The 13,277-nt window shown below is 34.9% G+C and overlaps 1 protein-coding gene across 1 annotated transcript in view; it reads right to left on the bottom strand.

Annotated features, from left to right (window-relative positions):
* LOC123250116 (sodium-coupled monocarboxylate transporter 1-like) overlaps nt 1-13,277 on the bottom strand; it is a 238,114-nt gene that overhangs the window by 70,338 nt on the left and 154,499 nt on the right. The gene's annotated exons all lie outside the window — the stretch shown is intronic.

Below are 13,277 nucleotides of genomic sequence, written 5' to 3'. Positions count from 1 at the left end.
CCTGATAACATCTCTGGACTCTGCTGTGAGGATTCCCACTCCAATCCTGCTGTTTCTCTGGGCCCTGCCTGGCTTAGGTCTTAGATCAGTGTAGTTAAGTCCCTCCCCTGATCCTGTGGTTTGCCCTTAGACTGAAAGTGTAGAAACCCTTATTCCCATCCTTTACTATTGTTGTCCTTAAATTGTTATAAACTCTTGCCACTTGCCTGCTAGTTCCATAGGCCCCTTGCCTAGATGGGGCAGAGTGACTGTTAGGGCCTAACTGCCATTTCTGTTAACAGATACCTCCTTAGTAGTTAAACCCAATCTCCCTATCTTGTTTGGTCATGCCTTCTGACATTCCTGTCTCCCTCACACCCCATTGTGAGCCCACAGATAATATTTGGTTAAATTCCCTGGTTATTCCCCATTATACTTACCACACAGTAATTTTCCATCACAATCATATGCCACAATTTCTTTAGCCATTTCCCAATTGATGTGCATCCCTTGGATTTCTAGTTCTTTGCCACCACAAAGAGAGCGGCTATCAATATTTCAGAAAATATAAGTTCTTTTCCTTTTTCTCTCATCACCTGAGGAAACAAACCTAATAGTGGTATTGCTGGATCAAAGGGTATATATATATATATATAGCTTTATAACTCTGGGCATAATTCCAGATTGCTCTCCAAAATGTTTGATTCAGTTCATTGTTCCACCAACAGTCTATTAGTGTCCCCATTTTTCCACCTCCCCTCCAACATTTGTCTTTTAGTCGATCTGATAGGTATAATAAGATGGTATCTCAGAGTTGTTTTGATTTGCATTTCTCTAATCAATAATGATTGAAGGCATTTTTTCACACAGCTATATATAGTTTCTTTGATTTCTTCTTGTGAAAATGTTGTTCATATCATTTTCCACTGTCCTTCTAATCTTGGCTACATTAGTTTATTTGTACAAAAGGTTTTTAATTTAATGTCATCAAAATGATCCATTTTGCATCCCATAATGCTCTCTTATTATCTTGTGTTTATTCATAAGTTCTTCTCCTATCCATAAATCTGTTTGGCAATATGTTCCATATTCTTCTAATTTTATCATGTTATCTTCCTTCATGTCTAAATCATGTATCCATTTTGATCTTGTATTGATAAATGGTGTAAGATATTAGTCTTTATTTAGATTTTCCCATAATGCTCTCCTAACACTCTAACTGCTCTTCAGTCTTCTTTGCTGAATTTTTGTCAAAATCACACCAGCTAACCATAAGTATCATAAGGAACTCTGCTCTGGACTACCTTCTCTTCTCCTCTCTATAAGTATTTCACTTGGTGATGTGATCAAATCCTATGGATTCAATCATCAACTCAATGCAGAAAACTCTCAAATCTACTTATCTAGCTTCTAACTTCTCTGCTAAACTACAACCTTGCATCTGCCTATTGAGCATCTAAAAATGGATGTCCCCCCCTCTATAACTTAAATTTAGCATGTCCAAAACTGAACTCATTTTCTTTCCTCCAAAATTCATCTCTTCTTCCTAACTTTCTTATTATTACTCAGGGCACCACACCATTCTCCCAGTCACAAAGGGATATAAACCCAGGTATAATCTTTTACTCCTGAATCTCTTTCAATTCCCCCTTCTCTTTATATGACATTGCCACCATTGTGGTACAGGCCTTCATCACCTCATGCCTTGACTAATGAAATAGTCTGTTGATTGGTCCTAATTATTCCTATCCATCTTCCACTCAGTTATTCAATTTATCTATACGTGTCTTGAGAGCTGGACTTAGAGATGGGAAGACCTGAATTCAAATCTAGCCTCAGATCTCAAAGAGATCAAAGATGGGGAAAGGACCTACTTTTACAAAAAATATTTATAAGCAATTCTTTTCATTGTGACAAAGAATTAGATACTGAGGGGAAATTTATCAATTGAGGAATGGCTGAACAAGTTATGATTGTAATGGAATACTATTAACATCATAAGAAATGAGACAAACAAGATGAGTTCAGAAAACCTGCAAAGACTTATATGAACTGATGCAAAATGATGTGAGCAGAACCAGAATACTATAAACAGTAGAAGAAATACTCTATAACCAAATGCAAAAGATTAAACTACTATCAGCAGCAAAGGATCCCAAGATGACACAAGAGTTTCATGATGAAAAATGCTATCCACAGCCAAAAAAGGAACTGTGAGAATAAGATTGCAGAACTGAAGCAATCCTTTTTTTTTTTACTTTATTTACTTCAAAAGATTTTCTTGTATGTACACTATTTGTCTTCTTACACATAGCATGTGAAATACAGAAATATATATATCCAATGACAGCACTGATATCAGACTATCACTTTGGGGAGTTAGGGAGGAAGAAAATCTGGCATATAAAATGTCACATAGCAATCATCAAAATTTTTTCTATATGTAATTTTAAAACTGTTTAAAGTCATAAAAATATTTGGCCTCAGACATTTGTTAACTGTGTGACTCTGAGCAAGTTTGTTTTGTCTCAGTTTCTTTAACTGTAAAATCGAGATTAAAAATGGTGCCAATCTCCCAGGATTGTTTTGAAGATCAAATAAAACAACATTTATAAAGTGCTTTGTATATTGCTTTGCACATAGTAGGCACTTAATAAATGTTTATTACGTTCCCTTCCCTTCCTTCCCTCACCAAAGAAATCCTTTAGCAGTCTGGTGAAGTCTATGCATTTCTTGTCAGAAAAATGTTTTTAAGGGTTTAAAACAAACTGAAACAATAAATTTCAGCTAAAAGTCAAGTGAAAATACAGATATATTTTTTTCTCACTCAAGTTCATAGCCCTCCCCCATCCCCACTGAAATCTATTCATTAATCTTTGGGAGTCTGTGGACTCCAGGTTAAGAATCTCTGCTAGTGGGAGCAGCTGAGTAGCTCAGTGGCTTGAGAGCCAGGTCTAGAGACAGGAGATCTTAGGTTCAAATCTGACCTCAGACACTTCCCAGCTGTGTGACTGTAGGCAAGACACTTAACACCCCCATTGCCTACCCTTACTACTCTTCTGCCTTGAAATCAATACAGAAGGTAAGAGTTTTAAAAAAAAGAATCCCTGTACTTAGTATTCATGAATAGATAGCAGAGCATCAAAAATCTTTTCTTAATTAAACATTAAGCATAAAACCTGCAATGTCAATGCTAAAAGTGAATTTGTTTTTTACAGTTCTCAAAATACTGGTCTTCAAGTCAGACACTTGGCCTTCAAAAATTTGGGGCCTCACTATTTACTAGCCAGGAGACCACAGGGTCATCACTTCACCTCAGGGAGATTCACTTGCTTCATCTGTAAAATGCAAATAATTTGTACTACCAACAATATACTCTTTTATCTTTTTAAACTTTAAAGCATTATAAAAATGATAACTATTATTACTATAACAGTTATGTTTTTAAATACTTCCTTTACATGTAATAGAAAATCTTTTTAATCAAAAGAAATTAAATTGAAATTCAAAGAAAAAATCAACTTACTCCCAAATTTGTAATCTTCCTCCGTGCTCAGCATGGTCTAAGATATTTGCAATTCCACCTTGAGCTATTATGGACTGTATCATAATTGAAACAAATCCTGCTAATATAACTAAAAATTGAAAAGCGTCTGTCCATATAACAGCTTTGAGACCTCCCTAGAAAGAAAAAGTGCATGTAAAATATAAAAAAGTTCATTTTCATTTGCATGTTTATTTTGTACCTGGCAAAATTAGATTTCTGTTCTAACTGGACTTTTGAAGAAGCTGACTGGTTTCAACAAAACTTGACTTCTGACAATTCTCCAAATAAACTTTAAAATAGATTTCTTGTTTATCTTGATACCTTGAAACACAATGTTATGTAATCAAGAAACATTTAAATATAAACACAACATTCCTAAATTTTCATAAATTTTAGTAAAATTTGGAATATGGAGTAAAAGATTTAAGGATTTTGAATCAGGAAAAGTTTACCTAATAATTTTGTTAAACACCTTTTAAATAAATAGCATCACCATTAATTCTCACAAAACATTAGATTATATTTCAGTATTTCATATTAACTAAAATATTCCTGACAGTAAAATTTATTATTATAAATTATGTTACAACTTAGAACTTTGTCCAAAAGGTTATAAACCTGTGCATATATCCTTTAACCTAGCAATACAGCTAGTTGGTCCATATCCCAAAGAGATCAAAGAAAAAATAAAAGGACATATTTCTAGAAAAACATTTATATCAAATGTGGTGACAAATAATTGTTAATTGAGAGAATGTCCAGTAACTGGGGAATAGGCTAAGTAAACTCAAATATGATTGTGATGAATTATTATTGCATTTTTAAGAATGAGCCCAGTAAAACTGGAGAGTATAATCAACAAGGTAACCCTAGGGGCAGGATTAGCAACCTCACCTTATTTGGCTACATGCCCAGGAATACCACTGGAATCCTCAGGCAGAAAGCTATGGGAGCAGCTGTGTCTGCTGCAGCCTAGACTCTAGTAACCCACACTGACCCATCCCTGGGGATTGAGGTGGTGGAAATCAAGGAGTCTGTGGATGCTGCCTCAGAGCAGGAGCTCAAGCCCCACTGCTGGTGAACAAGGGACTTCAGAGGCCCAGGGAATGGCAGACTGGACACCTGCTCTGTACCAAGCTGTGGCAGTAGGAGAGAATGAGTGATGAAGGAGTGTGCACTGGTGAGTATGGATGCTGAGGGAATAGGGCACTGCCAACTGTGGTCATTCCCAGGAGACTGGAGTCCCTGGTTGCTGCCACAAGAGGAGGTAGACTAACTGCTTGCAGGAGCAATGGCAGAGCTGTATTGGCTATGGTTAGAATACCAAAGATCAATCATGGTCAAGAGTTTGAACAAGGGACCCAGGATTACATCAGGCCCTGATCTATTAAACCTGGAAAAACTAAAGGATCAGGGGAAAATAAACACACAAAAAATTCTGAAACCTGTGGTGACATATCCCAGCACATTATAAACCCTGAGAGTCCAATAAAAGGCCAATAACTAAATCTTTTGGCATGGCAGTTAAAATTATTTAAATAGGTACATAAACAAAAATGAATGAGAAAAGGAAAAAGAACCTAGTTGCTGATAGTTATTATAGGGACAGAGAAAATTATGGCACAAACTCAGAAAAAAGTAAAGAGCACCTATTTAAAAAAAAAGAGCCCAAAAACCAAATAAGAAGAGGCAGAGTCATGATGGCAGGATAGTAGCAGGAAAAACTTGGAGCCATTCCAAATTTCCTTCCAAAACCAATCATTTCAACACATCTTAAAAGGACAGAAGACAAAACCAGATGAGTAAAGGGGCTTTCCCACTGGATATAGCATGAAAGGGATGCAGTGAGAAGGGATTTCCCATGCTACAAGAGGGCAAAGCTGCACAAGGAAAAGCACAGGTTGACCCTGCCCCCTCTCCCACCTACCACGCCACAGTCAGATCCAGGGCCAGGGAAATCTCTGAATTCTCCGGGGCTGGCTGAAAGCACCACATTCACCCTTGAGAGCTGCTGCAGGCCTTAGATGTGAGACACGAGGCTTAATAACACAGAGCTTGGTCTGGGCAGTGGGGAAGCAGCATGGCCACAGTGGTGGCAACAGGAACTAGGAAGATAGCCTCAGGGTAAAACACGTGGGCTCAAAGCTGCAGCAGCAGCAGCAATTGGCAGCAGCAGCAGCAGCTGAGGAAGATAGCCTTCAGACAAAACACTCTGAAGCGTGATACACAAAAAACATCACAGATATACCTGCTCTCAACTGAGACCTCTTACAGGGAAAGGATAATAATTCTAAGGAAAAGCCCTGTGACACAGAAACCAAGAAAGCAATGACCACCAAAATGCAGGAGTACCAATCCTCCAGTGGGAAAAGGAATAAAACAGCAGCAAAAAAAAAAGCTCTTGAGATCCTGGAAAATTTCTGTGGAGAAAAAAAGCAAAATACAGAAGCAATGGAAGAGAGTGAGAAACAAGCAAACACATGCAAACTCTCCCCCCAAAATGAAAATTGGTCACAAGTTCAGGAGGAACTCAAAAAGATGTTCAAGACCAAGTAAGAAAGGCAGAAGAAAAATGAGAAGAAAAGTGGTGAAAAGAAAAGACAAAATTGTCCAAATGGAAAAAAAGGCACAGAAATCAAATGAAGTAATAAGCAAAGTTGAGAACAGAATTGACCAGTTGGAAGTCATGAAAAGCAGGATAGACCAAATTGAAAAGGGAAATCAAAAGATCATAGTTGAAAATAAGTCTTTAAAGACTAGAATAGGGCAAGTAGAAAATGATTTCACGAGATAGCAAGAAATAATGAGACAAAATCAAAAGAAGGAAAAAATAGAAGGAAACATGAAATATCTCATTGAAAAAGCAAATGATTTGGAAAACAGATCCAGGAGAGATAATTCGAGAATTCTTGGACTACCTGAAAGTCATGACCAGAGAAAAAGCCTTGACATCATATTACAAGAAATTATCCAAGAAAACTACCCTGATATTCTTGAACAAGAGGGCAAAATAGCCATTGAAAGAACCAACAGATCATCCCCTACATTAAATCCCCAAATGACAACTCCCAGGAATATTACAGCCAAGTTGAAGATCTTCTAGGCTAAGGAGAAAATACTGCAATTGGCCAAAATGAAACAATTCAGATATCATGGAACCCCAGTAAGGATTACACAGGATCTGACAGCTTCCACACTAACAGACCACAAGACTTAGTATATGATATTCAGAGAAACAAGAAACTGGGTCTACAACCTACCCATCAAAAATGACCATATGCTTTCTTGGGAAAGTATGGGCATTTAATAAAATAGAAGATTTCCAAGCATTCCTAAAGAAAAGATCAGAATTAAACAGGAAATATGATGTCCAAATACAAAATTCAAGAGAACCATAAAAAGGTAAACAAGAAGGAAAAAATTTTAAGGCTTCAATAAGGTAAAATTGATTATATTCCCATGAGGAAAAATAATATCTGTAACTCTTAAAAGTTGCTTTCATTGTCATAGTAGAGAGAAAAATATATACATAGAAAGAGATTGTGTTATTAGCCTGTTTATGATGATATGTAAAAAAATAGGGGAAAAAAGAGGATTGTACTAAGAGAAAGACAAAGGAAAAGGTAAAATAGGGAAACTTATATCACATAAAGAGGAACATGGAGGGGGGAAGAATTCTATTATAAGAAGGGGACAAAGAGAGTGGTTACAGGTAAAACTTAAACCTTACTCTCAGTGGAGTTAGTTCTGAGAGGGAGAACAGCCAGATTTATTGGGATATAGAATGCTATCTTACCTATAAAAAAGGAATATACCTGTTTTTCATCAGCACAAGATACATTTACAAAGATTAAAACATCACAAACAAATGTCAAAAGGAAGAAATAATAAATGCAGTTTTTCAGAACATAACACACACACAAAATTATAACCAGTAAGGGTACATGGAGGCAAATTAAAAATTAATTGGAAATTAAATAATCTAATTCTCCAAAACATGTGGGTTAAAGAATAAATCATAGAAATAATTACTGATTTCATTGAAGAGAATGACAATAAGGAAACAACATATTAAAATGTATGGGATACAGCCAAAACAGTACTCAGGAGAAAATTTATATCCAACAAAGAGAAAAAAGAGATTAATGAATTGGGCATGCAACTAAAAAAAAACAGAAAAAGAACAAATTAAAAACCCTCAGATAGGTATGACCTCCAGGAATTGATGCAGAGTGAAAGCAGAAGAACCAGAAGAACATTATACACAGAGACTGATGATACATTGTGTGGTACAATCGAATGTAATGGACTTCTCTAATATCAGCAAGGCAATGATCCAGAACAATTCTGAGGGACTTTATTTCTTTAGAAAGAATGCTATCCACATTCAGACGAAGAACTGTAAGAGTAGAAACAGAAGAAAAAAACTGCTTGAACGCAATAAATTGAGGGGGGATATGATTTGGGATGTAGACTCTAAATAAACAACCCAGTGCAACTATCAATAATTGGAAATAGGTCTTGAACAATGATACTTGTAAAAAACAGTGAAATTTATGCCTTGGTTACAGGGAGGAGGGGAGGCTTTGGGGATGTAGGGAAAGAACATGAATCATGGAACCATGGAAAAATATTCTAAAAAATACATAAAAACCCTCAGACAAAGACCAAAATAGAAATCCTAAAAAGTTTAAAGGAGAAATTAATAGAATTAAAAAAGAACTATTAAACTAATAGATAAGACTAGGAGCTATTTTGAAAAAAGAGAAACAAATAAAATAGATAAAGTATTGTTTAATCTAATTAAGAAAAAGAAAGAAGAGAACCAAATTAACAGTATCATCAATGAAAAGGACAATCTTACCTCTAAGGACAAGGAGATTAAAAGGCAATTATTGAGAGCTATTTCACCCAATTATATGACTATAAATATGGCAATCTAGGCAAAATGGACAGATATTTTCAAAAATTTAAATTGCCTAGATTAACAAAAGAGGAAATAGAATACTTAAATAATCACATATCAAAAAAAGAAATTGAACAACCCATCAAGAGACTCTCTAAGAAAAAATCCCCAGGATCAGATGGATTCACAAGTGAATTCTATTAAACATTTAAAGAACAATTAAACCCAATACTCTACAAACTATTTGACAAAATGGGCAAAGAAGGAGTCTTACCAAATTCTTTTTATGATACAAGTATAGTACTGATTCCAAAGCCAGGAAGACCAAAAACAGAGAAAGAAAACTACAGACCAATCTCCTGAATGAACATAGATGCAAAAATCTTAACAAAATACTAGCTAAAAGACTAAAGGAAGTTATCCACAGGGATTATTCACTATAACCAAGTGGGATTTATACCAGGAATGCAAGGCTGGTTCAATATTAGGGAAATCAAACACATAATTGACAAAAACCAAATAGAAACCACATGATTATCTCAATAGATGCAGAAAAAAGCCTTTGACAAAATACAATACCCATTCCTATTGAAAATAGCAGAAATTACAGGAATAAAAGGATCTTTCCTCAAAATAATAAGCAGCATTTATTTAAAACCATCAGCAAGTATCATCTGCAATGGGGATAAATTAGAAGCATTCCCAATAAGATCAGAAGTGAAGCAGAGATGCTTATTATCACCACTACTATTTAACATTGTACTAGAAATGCAAGCAGTAACAATTAGAGAAGAAAAGGAAATTGTAGGGATCAAAGTACGCAATGAGGAAACTAAACTATCACTAATATTTGCAGATTACATAAGGTGACTGACTGTGAAGCTCTCTATCCCCTTTATGATTATTTTATAACATAATCATTAGTTTAGAGTTAATAGTCAAGTAAAATAGATATTTATGAATTTTAAACATAAACAAAGATATAGCTTAGAGTGGTATTAAATCTTACTGACAGGCATTTTGACTTTAAGTATGTAATCCAAATGTTCCTACCAAGCCCACCACACCCTGCTGCATATAGGACATAAGGCAGTTGACTATTCAGGAGATGGAAACCTGTCTTTGGATTCATGACACAAGGCAGTCAGTCAGGGGGTGGAGGGCTGCTACTGGGGGTTTGACATCAGTCATTCAGTCAAAAGTACAGGATGCCCAACTACAGGGTGCAATGGCTTAGAGAAAACATCCCTAGGAGCCACCTTTAGGTCAAAATACAATAACTTCTGACAGGAATAGAGGTTGTCCACAAAAATTTGCCCATGTTCCCTTATTGCAGAGGCCTTGCAAAGGTCAGGCACAATAAAACATATTAGTTATGAACCATATTGATGATTTCTGGAATTTCCAGTTCATTCAACACTTGCTTCACTAATTAAGATCTGCCCATGTGGAAGATTTATGTTCATTCTATTTTAATTTTAATAGTATTTTCTGTCTTTAAGTTGACACTATAGCATCAGATTTCTGTGTATAATAAAGACCATCAACTAAGGCTCAGTGTCTCTGGTCCTGACCAGGGTTAGGTTTTATTGTGAAGATTGGCCCTCTCAATAAATCCATTTTTTTAATTGGCTTGGAGATCTTGTTTCCTTTATTGGCATTTCTACTGATTAATAAATTTTCTCCACAATGATGGCATACCCAGAGAATTTGAGAAAATCAGCTAAAAAGTTAGCGGAAATAATAACTTTAGCAAAGTGGCAGGGTACAAACTAAAGCCATATAAATCATCACCATTCATATATATATCCACGAAAACCCAGCAGCAAGAGTTAAAAAGAGAGATTCCATTTAAAATCACTCTAGACAATATAAAATATCTGGAATCTACTTGCCAAGATAAATTCAGGAATTATATGAACATAATTACAAAACGTTTTTTTCACACAAATAAAACTACATGTAAACAACTGGAAAAATATTAACTGCTCACAGGTAAGACAAGCTAATATAATAAAAATGGCAATCCTACCTAAATTAATTTACTTATTCAGTGTTATACCTATTGAATTGCCAAAAAAAATTTTATAAAATTAGAAAAAACTATTACAAAGTTCATCTAGAAGAACAAAAGATCAATAATATCAAGAGAACTAATAAAAAATGTGAAGGACAGGGGCCTAGCAGTATCAGACATCAAACTATACACTAAAGCAATGGTCATCAAAACAATTTGATACCGCCTAAGAAATAGAATGGTCAATCAGTGGGATGGATTTGGGGTAAATTACATCAACAAGATAGTGTTCAATAAACCCTTGCAAGGATCCCAGCTTTTGAGAGAAGAACCCACTATTTGACAAAAACTGCTAGGAAAATCAGAAAACAGTATGTGAAAAATTAAGTTTAGATCAGCACCTCACATCATATACCAAGATAAATTCAAAATGGGTAAATGACTTAAATATAAAGGATGAAATTCTAAATAAATTAGGTGAACATAAAATAAGAGTGTATGTCAGATATGTGGGAAAGGAAGGAATTTAGGACACAAGAAAGATAGAGAACATTACAAAATATACAATGAATGACTTTGATCACATCAAATTAAAAATATTTTGTGCAAACAAAACTAATGCAACCAAACTTAGAAGGGAAGCAACAAACTGGGAGGGGGGAAGTCATAAAAAAAAACTCTGTCAAAGGTTCAATTTCCCAAATACATAAAGAATTAAGTCAAATTTACAAAAAAAATCAAGCCATTCCCCAATTGACAAATGGTCAAGGGATATGAATAGACAGTTTTGAGATGAAGAAATAAAAACTATCAATAAGCACATGAAAAGGTGTTATAAATCCCTCCTACTTAGAGAAATGCAAATCAAAATGACTCTGAGGTACCACCTCACACCTAACAGATTGGCCAATATAACAGTAAAGGCAAATAATAAATGTTGGAGAAATTGTGGCAAAATTGGGACACTAATGCATTGCTGGTAGAATTATGAATTGATCCAACCATTCTGGAAAGCAATTTGAAATTATGCCCAAAGGGCTTTAAAAGAATGCATACCCTTTGATCCAGCAATACCAATGCTGGGTTTGTACCCCTAAAGAAATAATAATGAAAAATGCTTGTACACAAGTATTTATAGGTGCACTTTTTGGTGGCAAAAAATTGAAAAAGGAGAGAATGTCCCTTGATTGGGGGATGGTTGACCAAATTGTGGTATCTAATGGTGAGGGAATACTCTTGTGATATAAGGAATAATGAACTGGAAGATTGCCATATGACCTGGAAAGACTTCCAGAAATTAATGCAGAGTTAAATGAGCAGAACCAGAAGAACACCATACACAGAAAGTGAAAGATTGTGGTACAATCAAATGTAACTGACTTCTCTACTGGTAGCAAAGCAATGAATCAGGAGAATCTTGAGGGATTTATGAGAAAGAACACTATCCACATAAAGAGAGAGACCTGTGGAAGTAGAAATGCAGGAGAAAAACATGATTATGTGGCTCGATGGATATATGACTGGGGTTTTGATTTTAGAAAAATACTCCATTACAAATATGAATAATATGGAAATAGGTTTTGAACAATGGCACATGTATAACCCAGTAGAATTGCTTGTCAGCCCTGGGAGTGGGGAGGGAAGAAGGGAAAGAAATAATATGAATGTTGTAACCATGGAAAAATATTCTAAATAAATAAATACCAGGGGGAAATCAATATCTCATTTGATATTATTTCTAGAGAAACATCTGAGTAACAACAATTTTAATCTATCATTTTCCTTTTAAGTAAAAAAAGAAAAAAAGCCCTTAAAAAGAGGTTATTAATCTAGGATTTGAAAACTTGTCTCCTTTAAAATTAAAAGCTAAATTTCATTGTAATGGGGGAAAAAACAACAAATGAAAGGTCGAGCAAAACTTGGGAAAAAATATAAAAGCCATGCAAGAAAATCAAGAAAATTATGAAAGAACGTCTAAATGGAAAAAAGATTCAGAAAACTCATAAAAATAATGTATCAAGAACTAGACTTGAACAAGAAGCTAATGATTTCATAAAACAATAATTAAGCAAAATCAATAGAATGAACTAATAGAAAAGAAAATGAAACATCTCATCATAAAAACAACTGAACTGAAAAACAGAACAAGGAGAGACCATATAAAAATAGTTGGACACCCAGAGAGTTATGATTATAAAAAGAATTTAGTTACCATACTCTAAAACTGCCCAGAAATTCAAGACTCAGAGGGCAAAATAGAAATTGAAAGTATCAACCAATCACCACCTCAAAGAGATTCAAAGATGAAAATGCATAGGAACATCATTGCTAAGTTCTGTATCTCCCAGGTTAAGGTGGAAATATTACAAACAAGAAAAAAAAACAATTTAAATAATGTGGAGCTCCAGTCAGAATCACATAAGGCCTAGTAAGCCACAACATTAAAAGAATGCAGAACATGGAACACAGCATTTTGTAGAGCAAAAGAACTGGGCTTAATACCAAGAATAACATATCCTGGAAAGATAAGAATTATTATGAATAGAGAAAAATGAACACTTAATGAGCTAAAGGAATTCCTGGGTAGAATCCAAAAACTCAATAGAAAATTTAATTTATAAGAAACACACAAAGTTGGTAATGAAAGACAAATCATAAGAAAACTAAATGGTCAAATTGTTTTTTTTCCTGGATAGGAAAATGTTGCTTCTGGCCCCTGAGAATGAAATCATTGCCTGGATATTTTGAAGGGGCATGTATAGAGGGAAGACTCAAGGACAAGGTGAATGAAATGGAATGATCTGAAATGATAGTGGAAAAGACCCAGA

The sequence above is a fragment of the Gracilinanus agilis genome, chromosome 5 (assembly GCF_016433145.1).
Source record: "Gracilinanus agilis isolate LMUSP501 chromosome 5, AgileGrace, whole genome shotgun sequence".
In the NCBI taxonomy this organism is placed as follows: Eukaryota; Metazoa; Chordata; class Mammalia; order Didelphimorphia; family Didelphidae; genus Gracilinanus; species Gracilinanus agilis.
The sequence above is the reverse complement of the archived record's forward strand: the minus strand, read 5'-3'. Positions and strand labels throughout refer to the sequence as shown.